This window comes from Mus musculus, chromosome 15, assembly GCF_000001635.26.
Source record: "Mus musculus strain C57BL/6J chromosome 15, GRCm38.p6 C57BL/6J".
In the NCBI taxonomy this organism is placed as follows: Eukaryota; Metazoa; Chordata; class Mammalia; order Rodentia; family Muridae; genus Mus; species Mus musculus.
Genome location: NC_000081.6, coordinates 72249824 through 72261198, shown reverse-complemented (window position 1 = coordinate 72261198; position 11375 = coordinate 72249824). Strand labels below are relative to the sequence as shown.

At 41.1% G+C, this 11375-nt stretch overlaps 1 non-coding gene across 1 annotated transcript; it reads left to right on the top strand.

The window, feature by feature from the left end:
* Window positions 1-5742: 5742 nt before the first annotated feature.
* On the top strand, window positions 5743-5849 carry Gm23217. Its single transcript, XR_003951715.1, has one exon. It is a non-coding gene; the product is annotated as a U6 spliceosomal RNA (small nuclear RNA).
* Window positions 5850-11375: the final 5526 nt, after the last annotated feature.

Below are 11375 nucleotides of genomic sequence, written 5' to 3'. Positions count from 1 at the left end.
ATTTCATTGTATGTAAAACCGTGATTTTTAAAAAAAGTTTGAAAAGCCTAGAATTAAACATTAGTGATTCCCTCTCCCAACTCAGCCTCTGAGAGTCTGCATTTGGGGATTTCTGTAACTTTCTCCACTGCACTCCAAGTTTAGCATCATGTTGAAGAGTTTATTTTCCCCTGTGGTTTCAAAGCTTTCCCCAGAAAGTGAAGGCCCCCCCTTGTCTTCAAACATGAAATGTTATACTAAGTTAGAGATGTTAAACAGCTTTGGAGGGCATTGGGAGAGTTTTTAAAATATAGTGTCAAAACAAATTTTAGGAGGTTCCACAGAAGGCAGGCTTTCTGACTTTTTGACACCATCAGATTGCATTGAAGTTTCTCCTTTCCCAAAGGGAAGGCCCATTGGAGCCGAGAGCATCCTCTTACTTCAGTGGAGACCAAGCATTCTCTTTGGATAACAACACTGCCGCAAACATCCCATTGTATTCCCAGCTTTGCTACAACAGGCAGGAGAGTTTGTCACCTCTAGATCAGAAAGCTTAGGATGCATCTCTCTCTATCTGGTGATGAAACAGTTTGGAAGAGAGGATCCAGAAAGCATGGGGAACATGAAGCCTTTAAGATAAGCAGGCAATTGTTTAGGGAGCTTTGTGTGGGCTCTTTGGTGGGAAAGAAAGGCTGCTATGTTGGTGTTTTCTTTCCTTGTCCCTGTCATCATGGATGTTATAAAGCTGATGTGAGATAGGAACCCCTCACAAAATGAGGAGTGGATGGAATGTTTCAAGGATGGGAAGGAAGAGACAGAATAGGATCAGGACAATGCTAAAACCCTTCAACCCACAGTGATCTTCAGTCCAATCTCATGGAAACATTGAATGGTAAGTAGCACCATAGTACACTGAGACACTGTCTCAGCTATGGAAAGAGGTATGTGTTCAAACTGCTGTATCAATGAACCTTGGGCTATGTGCTACTTAGTGCTCTGAAACACAGGGCACAACCTTCAGATCTTTCCAAAACAGATATCAACAAGGCAGCACTGTATGAAAGAGATAGAACTCTGGGTATCTGGAGAATGAATATCAAGCTTTGGTCTGGGTTGGGCAATAACCATCATTGCTACCATCTCCAACACAGAAGAACAAGGTCAATAGCTGAGGTTTGTTGACATTTGCTTTAGTTCAATAGGTTGAAAATTAGCAAGCAGAGTTGTATGGGGTTGAAGGGATTACCTCATAAAGTGAAGGATACCTATACCTGAGTATCAAAGAGAGGTTGTATGTCAATGTGGAGAACTCTTCAGGAGAGCAAGCCGCATCTTGGAGGTTGGTTAGACCAGGTATCCTTTCAGAATTCTATCCATGTTAGAGGGAGGTTGCTTCTGCCTCCTTCTCCATCTTAATTCCTCCTTTTAGTTACTTTTGTTTCAAATAAAAACATAATTACACCATTCCCTGCTCCTACCTTCTCCCCTCTCTCATGCCCATCCATCTCCCTTCTAAATTCATACTCTCCTCTTTGTTACACACACACACACACACACACACACACACACACACCCCTACACAAATATATGAATGAATGAATGAATGAATAAACATGTATACAACCTACTAAGTCTGTTTAGTGTTCCCTGAATATATATTTTTTAAGGCTGACCACTCAGTATTGGATAACCAATTAGGAGGCTCATTCCTGGGGAAGGGTAATTCCATCTCTCACCAGTTGTTAATTGCTTGTAACTCTTCATTCAGGGATGAGATCTCATGAGATTTTCCCCTGCCGCTTTGGGATGTCAAAGTACTGTTGTAGGACTTGTTCAGGTCCTATTTAGGCAACCATGTAGTTCAGAAATCATGGACATATTTTCACTGTCATAGGTAGAAGGTACAGTCTCACAGCAGACTTTCTGGTCCTCTGGCTCATATCCCATACTTGTATAATAATCCCTACATACATGATCCGTGGTGACAAAGCTAGCTTGAGTGCTATAGGTTCTACTCTCAGGAAAGGCTTGTGACTGAAGTTTTAAGAGAACCAAAGTATAATTTCTCCAGGGAATAAATACTGATCAGTCATTGGAGAAAGTGTCATGAAGATCATCATAGCTCAAATAACAAGACAAATATGACACAACTAAGAAACCAAACATTATAGAAATTAACTTGAAAGTAATGTCCTGGTGATATTTCTTGATGATAAGCCAGCAGACAGGACCAAATTGCCAAATTTAAATAAAACATCAAGAGAAACATCTGAGGGAATAGACCACCTTCCATCAAGTCTGTGAAGGTATGTGCTATCAACTCTATAGTTTAGAGAATATATTTATCCGGTAAGTTTTGTTTCTGTTAGTTGATCCACAGGGGCTTCTGGGATCCCACGTAAAGGCAGATTATGCCTTCAGTCATTAGCTCTTGATCTCTCTTGGTCTGATGGGCCGGACAGCAACTCCTACAGCCTTTGTGTATTATTTCCTATGTTCTACAGCCGTTGCTATTGTTCTTCCTTGGTCAGAATTTTTTTCTTCTTCTTATGGTTGTTGTTCCTACCTTGCTTATGACAGTTTGTACTCATGGCTTCTGTGATTGAAGACTTCTCTTACTTTTGCAATATAACTGAAGGTCTTTTCTGCTATTCTGCCCTTAGAGGACATCCATTGAGGAGCTCCTCAATATCCCTGGGACCTCTATCCCTGTTCCCTTCATCCTTGTTGGGTAAGGTGGGATGTCTTCTAAACTGGTTATTTTTCTAGACTCAAATTACATACCCATCATTCTACCTCTGACAGCTGCTTTTGTGACTTGACATTTCTACTTCACTGAAGGAATCTTACTTTTTCAATCTCTAAGGACCACCATGGAGGCATGTGGGTTCCTCATTAGCATAAGTTCCAGATCAGGGGAATGTATCCTTGTGTTAACCACTTCTTATTAAATAGCTAGAACCTTTCACATCCAGGTCACAATACTCACTTGCTTCCTATGTGTACAAGCCAGATCTTGGGGGATGCAGCCTCTTGCTGCCTACCAGTCTCAGTGGGTTTCCAGTTGTATCATACTGTGGATTAATCCTATTGATTGTCTGAGAAGCACCAGGACAGGGGTGTGCATTATATTGCAGCCTAAAGATTTCTGAACCACCTTTAATCCTCTAGTAGGAAGAATTGTGGAACATATCAGGCAACACAGAGATTTAGAACAATTTTGAGATTAAAGATTTACAAGGGCATTAACTGTGTTTTTTTTTTTTTATTTATATCCTGTATCATACTGTAGGTCTTCCCCATCTTAATCCTGGCCCTGAACTTCTGCAAACTTTCCAAGGTCGACAAGCAAGATTCCTCTGACATCATACTGCTTTTATAATTAAGTTCTGTGCTCAATCTTTAATTTTATCCTCAAGTCTTTCTGTGTACTGGGGAGGAAGTCTCTGTCCTTCAAGCTTGGCATTTAACTACTGATTACCTGTACCTTTGGCTTACAGATACCTGCACAAATACCTCATCTCTCAGCGACACCAGAACACCTAAATAGGCTCACCTAGGCTAAGACTTGTCTTTTTGTTCCTGGCAGATTCCCATCTCAACTTTGTATCTATCTTTCTGCATTGTCTCCTGACTCCTTGTGTTTTAGACTTTACTTATGAGGAAATATATGAGTATAGGCAGCAGTATAGCTCAGAGCATAGCATATAAAAGGATTGCCAACTCATATGAATTTATGAATCGGCAGGATGCTGGGTGCCAGTGACAGAAACCAATTAAAACTGGGTGAGGTGATGAAATGGTCTTCTCTCCCTTTTTCATCCTGTGTTTACATAGCACATACCACATTACCACGGAAATCCCACTTTGATTCTTGGTTAGGACCCCAAGGATGAAGCTTTCTATTGTTCCCCTCAGTCTTGGTTCTATTCTCTAGGCTCCTTCACTCTTAAAGGTACGAGTGGCATTTTGGGGGTTACCAACAATGAATCATCTCGCTTTGTAAAGTTATTAGATATTTCTGGTTGGCTCAGCTTTGAATTAGGAAATCCTAGTATATAAGGAGTGTAGGCTTATGTCAGGGCAGCTTAGATCCATTTGCCTCCAAAATAAAAAAAACAGGTTTACATTCCCAGACTTCTATACTCTGGAGACGTGTGAGAAGTTGTGGTCTGTCACTTTCAAGAGGGAGACAGGTTATAACCTGCAAAAGCAGAAGATGACTTTGTGAGCCATCTCAAAAGCTCTTCTCTTTGAGTTTGAAGGCAGCTAAATAAAAGCAGTCTGCATACATACTGCATACCCCACTGTTGGCTCACAACATACTTTAAAATCCAAAAAGACTCAAGGTCTCCCAGAGTGGGGTATTATATGCTTGTCACAGATGGAAAAAGTAAAGGTCAGAGCTGAAGTATAAATCCTGTGGATATTGAGCATTTACACAAGATTATTCTGAATGGAGATGTGCTGTGAGCATAAATTGCATGCTGACTTCAAAGACTTAGGACACCGATTAACTGGCTTTATGTTCAGTAAATAATCATACAAAATAGACTGGATACATTGAATCAAAATATACAGCTAAAACTACACTCTACATGTTTTTACTTTAAAAATGTAACCTCTAGAATGCTTACAGACACATGTGTCATGTATATATTTTTATTTTTATTGGATGATGCTAACTTCAGAGAATGGAAATAGCTATCCTTGGTGTCCACATCATCTAAATGACAGATGGGTATGGAACCCAGGTATCTGAGCTTTCTAAGGCTGCAACAGTGAAGTACTGTAAACTGAGTAGTTTTGAGAACAGCATCTTGTCTTAACCTCAGGGGCTGGAACTATAGTATGTTCTGGGTTTAGGTTAAGGCTATGACAGGACTAGCCCCTTATGGGGCTTGTTGGGCCAGAAAACAATGCTTAAGGGACTTGTGAAGCATGCAGGAATTTCTCAGAAGATAGTGAGGTAGTGGGGAGTCCATCTCCCGTGAGCAGTAGAACCTCTAAGTTCCCCAGAGTTTTCTATCGTCTTAGTCCTTTATGTCAACAACAACAACAACAACAACAACAACAACAACAACAAAATCCTATAAGCACGGTGAGCTTATCAATGTAAGAAATTTGTTTCACGAGGGAGTGCTCTGACTCTGGGACTCAGGTGAGATCCCCATTTTCTCTCTGGTGTCTCTCTAAGGCAGGTGGTGCAGGAAAGCACAGTCCTCAGAAGCAACAGACAGGGTCCTATAGGCCTACATCCACAGCCAGGAGGTGAAGCTGACCCTCAGTCCTTTGTGTACCTTCCCTGCCAGAGGAGAGCTTGTGTCCAGGGAGTGCTCTGAGGCAGGTCCATGCAGGAGAGCATAGGCCACAGAGCTTCTGGGACAGGGTTATATGGGCCTACATCTGCAGCCAGGGGGTGGGGCTGTTCCGCAGCCCTCTGTGCACTAGTCTTGCCAGGAGAGAGCTGGTCTCCCAGGAGTGCTGCACAAAGGCTTACGGACTCACAGGAAGAACAAGCTTCAGTCAGAGACTGCTAGAACATCTACCACCAGAGATTACCAGATGGTGAAAGGCAAATGTAAGAATCTTACTAACAGAAACCAAGACCACTTGGCAATATCAGAACCCAGTACTCCCACAACAAAAAGTCCTGGGTAACCCAACACACTGGAAAAGCAAGATTCGGATTTAAAATCCTATTTTGTGATGCTGGTAGAGGATTTTAAGAAGGACATTAATAACTCCCTTAAAGAAATACAGGTGCTCGCTTCGGCAGCACATATACTAAAATTGGAACGATACAGAGAAGATTAGCATGGCCCCTGCGCAAGGATGACACGCAAATTCGTGAAGCGTTCCATATTTTTTCCTGAGTGAGGTAACACATTCACAAAGGAACTCACACAATATGTACTCACTGATAAGTGGATATTGGCCCAAAACCTAGGATACCCAAGATATAAGATACAATTTCCTAAACACATGAAACTCAAGAAAAATGAAGACTGAAGTGTGGACACTATGCCCCTCCTTAGAAGTGGGAACAAAACACCCTTGGAAGGAGTTACAGAGACAAAGTTTGGAGCTGAGATGAAAGGATGGACCATGTAGAGACTGCCTTATCCAGGGATCCACCCCATAATCAGCATCCAAACGCTGACACCATTGCATACACTAGCAAGATTTTATCGAAAGGACCCAGATGTAGCTGTCTCTTGTGAGACTATGCTGGGGCCTAGCAAACACAGAAGTGGATGCTCACAGTCAGCTAATGGATGGATCACAGGGCTCCCAATGGAGGAGCTAGAGAAAGTACCCAAGGAGCTAAAGGGATCTGCAACCCTATAGGTGGATCAACATTATGAACTAACCAGTACCCCGGAGCTCTTGACTCTAGCTGCATATGTATCAAAAGATGGCCTAGTCGGCCATCACTGGAAAGAGAGGCCCATTGGACACACAAACTTTATATGCCCCAGTACAGGGGAATGCCAGGGCCAAAAAGGGGGAGTGGGCGGGTAGGGGAGTGGGGGTGGGTGGGTATGGGGGACTTTTGGTATAGCATTGGAAATGTAAATGAGCTAAATACCTAATAAAACATGGAAAGAAAAAAAAAAAGAAATACAGAAAAACACAGCTAAACAGGTAGAAGTCCTTAAAGAGGAAACACAAAAATCCCTTAAAGAATTACAGGAGAACACAGGTAAACAGGTAGAAGCCCTTAAAGAAGAAACACAAAAATCCCATAAAGAATTACAGGAAACATAACCAAACAGGTAAAAGAATTGAACAAAACCATTCAGGATTTAATAATGGAAGTAGAAACAATAAAGAAATCACATAGGAAGACAAGTCTAGAGATAGAAATCCTAAGAAATAAATCAGGAGCCATAGATGCAAGCATCACCAACAGAATACGAGAGATGGAAGAGAGAATCTCAGGTACAGAAGATTCCATAGAAAACATGGACACAACAATCAAAGAAAATGCAATATGCAAAAAGATCCTAACTCAAAACATCCAGGAAATCCAGGAAACAACGAGAAGACCAAACCTACGGATAATAGGAGTAGATGAGAATGAAGATTTTCAACTTAAAGGGCCAGCAAATATCTTCAACAAAATTATAGAAGAAAACTTCCCAAACCTAAAGAAAGAGATGCCCATGAACATACAAGAAGCCTACAGAACTCCAAATAGACTGGACCAGAAAAGAAATTCCTCCCAACACATAATAATCAGAACAACAAATGCACTAAATAAAGATAGAATATTAAAAGCAGTAAGGGGAAAAGGTCAACTAACATATAAAGACAGACCTGTTAGAATTACACCAGACTTCTAACCAGAGACTAAGAAAGCCAGAAGATCCTGGACAGATATTATACAGACTCTAAGAGAACACAAATGCCAGCCGAGGCTACTATACCCAACAAACTCTCAATTACCATATGTCTTAGTTAGAGATTTACTGCTGTGAACAGACACCAGGACCAAGGCAAGTCTTATAAAAAACAACATTTAATTGGGGCTGGCTTACAGGTTCAGAGGTTCAGTCCATTATCATCAAGGTGGGAGCATGGCAGTATCCAGGCAGGCATGGTGCAGGAGGAGTTGAGAGTTCTATGTCTTCATCCAAAGGCTGCTAGTGGAAGACTGACTTCCAGGCAACTAGGGTGAAGATCTTATACCCACACCCACAGTAACATACCCATTCAAAACAGGTCACACCTATTCCAACAAGGCCACACCTTCAGATGGTGCCACTCCCTGGTCCAAGCATATACAAACCATCACACCATAGATGGAGAAACCAAATTATTCCATGACAAAACCAAATTCACACAATATCTTTCCACAAATCCAGCCCTTCAAAGGATAATGAAGGGAAAACTCAACACAGGGAGGGAAACTATGCCCTAGAAAAAGCAAGAAAGAAATCTTTCAACAAACCTAAAAGAAGATAGCCACAAGAACAGAATCTCAACTCTAACAACAAAAATAACAGAAAGCAGCAATGACTTTTCTCTCAATATCTCAATATGGACTCAATTCCACAATAAAAAGACATGGACTGCCCTTCCGGTCAGTGCCAGCACCTTGAGTGCGGAGTCGGCAGACACCCCCAATGTCCCCTAGAGGACTCTCCATGCGATCTTTGGACCACCGAGATTAGCAGATTGTGAAAGGCAAATGTAAGAATCTTACTAACAGAAATCAAGACCACTCACCATCATCAGAACGCAGCATTCCCACCACACCCAGTCCTGGGTACCCCAACACACCAGAAAAGCTAAACCCGGATTTAAAAGTATATCTCATGATGATGGTAAAGAAAGGACTTTAATAACTCACTTAAAGAAATACATGAGAACACTGCTAAAAAAATAACAAGTCCTTAAAGAAAAAGAGGAAAACATAATCAAAAAGGTAGAAGGCCTTAAAGAAAAACAGGAAAACACATCCAAACAGGTGATGGAAATGAAGAAAACAATACTAGACCTAAAAAGGGAAGTAGACACAATAAAGAAAACCCAAAGTGAGGCAACGCTGGAGATAAAAACCCTAAGAAAGAAATCTGGAACCATAGATGCAAGCAGCAGCAACAGAATACAAGAGATGGAAGAGAGAATATCAGGTGCAGAAGATTCCATAGAGAACATCTGCACAACAATCAAAGAAAATGCAATATGCAAAAAGATCCTAACTCAAAACATCCAGGAAATCCAGGAAACAACGAGAAGACCAAACCTACGGATAATAGGAGTAGATGAGAATGAAGATTTTCAACTTAAAGGGCCAGCAAATATCTTCAACAAAATTATAGAAGAAAACTTCCCAAACCTAAAGAAAGAGATGCCCATGAACATACAAGAAGCCTACAGAACTCCAAATAGACTGGACCAGAAAAGAAATTCCTCCCAACACATAATAATCAGAACAACAAATGCACTAAATAAAGATAGAATATTAAAAGCAGTAAGGGGAAAAGGTCAACTAACATATAAAGACAGACCTGTTAGAATTACACCAGACTTCTAACCAGAGACTAAGAAAGCCAGAAGATCCTGGACAGATATTATACAGACTCTAAGAGAACACAAATGCCAGCCGAGGCTACTATACCCAACAAACTCTCAATTACCATATGTCTTAGTTAGAGATTTACTGCTGTGAACAGACACCAGGACCAAGGCAAGTCTTATAAAAAACAACATTTAATTGGGGCTGGCTTACAGGTTCAGAGGTTCAGTCCATTATCATCAAGGTGGGAGCATGGCAGTATCCAGGCAGGCATGGTGCAGGAGGAGTTGAGAGTTCTATGTCTTCATCCAAAGGCTGCTAGTGGAAGACTGACTTCCAGGCAACTAGGGTGAAGATCTTATACCCACACCCACAGTAACATACCCATTCAAAACAGGTCACACCTATTCCAACAAGGCCACACCTTCAGATGGTGCCACTCCCTGGTCCAAGCATATACAAACCATCACACCATAGATGGAGAAACCAAATTATTCCATGACAAAACCAAATTCACACAATATCTTTCCACAAATCCAGCCCTTCAAAGGATAATGAAGGGAAAACTCAACACAGGGAGGGAAACTATGCCCTAGAAAAAGCAAGAAAGAAATCTTTCAACAAACCTAAAAGAAGATAGCCACAAGAACAGAATCTCAACTCTAACAACAAAAATAACAGAAAGCAGCAATGACTTTTCTCTCAATATCTCAATATGGACTCAATTCCACAATAAAAAGACATGGACTGCCCTTCCGGTCAGTGCCAGCACCTTGAGTGCGGAGTCGGCAGACACCCCCAATGTCCCCTAGAGGACTCTCCATGCGATCTTTGGACCACCGAGATTAGCAGATTGTGAAAGGCAAATGTAAGAATCTTACTAACAGAAATCAAGACCACTCACCATCATCAGAACGCAGCATTCCCACCACACCCAGTCCTGGGTACCCCAACACACCAGAAAAGCTAAACCCGGATTTAAAAGTATATCTCATGATGATGGTAAAGAAAGGACTTTAATAACTCACTTAAAGAAATACATGAGAACACTGCTAAAAAAATAACAAGTCCTTAAAGAAAAAGAGGAAAACATAATCAAAAAGGTAGAAGGCCTTAAAGAAAAACAGGAAAACACATCCAAACAGGTGATGGAAATGAAGAAAACAATACTAGACCTAAAAAGGGAAGTAGACACAATAAAGAAAACCCAAAGTGAGGCAACGCTGGAGATAAAAACCCTAAGAAAGAAATCTGGAACCATAGATGCAAGCAGCAGCAACAGAATACAAGAGATGGAAGAGAGAATATCAGGTGCAGAAGATTCCATAGAGAACATCTGCACAACAATCAAAGAAAATGCAATATGCAAAAAGATCCTAACTCAAAACATCCAGGAAATCCAGGAAACAACGAGAAGACCAAACCTACGGATAATAGGAGTAGATGAGAATGAAGATTTTCAACTTAAAGGGCCAGCAAATATCTTCAACAAAATTATAGAAGAAAACTTCCCAAACCTAAAGAAAGAGATGCCCATGAACATACAAGAAGCCTACAGAACTCCAAATAGACTGGACCAGAAAAGAAATTCCTCCCAACACATAATAATCAGAACAACAAATGCACTAAATAAAGATAGAATATTAAAAGCAGTAAGGGGAAAAGGTCAACTAACATATAAAGACAGACCTGTTAGAATTACACCAGACTTCTAACCAGAGACTAAGAAAGCCAGAAGATCCTGGACAGATATTATACAGACTCTAAGAGAACACAAATGCCAGCCGAGGCTACTATACCCAACAAACTCTCAATTACCATATGTCTTAGTTAGAGATTTACTGCTGTGAACAGACACCAGGACCAAGGCAAGTCTTATAAAAAACAACATTTAATTGGGGCTGGCTTACAGGTTCAGAGGTTCAGTCCATTATCATCAAGGTGGGAGCATGGCAGTATCCAGGCAGGCATGGTGCAGGAGGAGTTGAGAGTTCTATGTCTTCATCCAAAGGCTGCTAGTGGAAGACTGACTTCCAGGCAACTAGGGTGAAGATCTTATACCCACACCCACAGTAACATACCCATTCAAAACAGGTCACACCTATTCCAACAAGGCCACACCTTCAGATGGTGCCACTCCCTGGTCCAAGCATATACAAACCATCACACCATAGATGGAGAAACCAAATTATTCCATGACAAAACCAAATTCACACAATATCTTTCCACAAATCCAGCCCTTCAAAGGATAATGAAGGGAAAACTCAACACAGGGAGGGAAACTATGCCCTAGAAAAAGCAAGAAAGAAATCTTTCAACAAACCTAAAAGAAGATAGCCACAAGAACAGAATCTCAACTCTAACAACA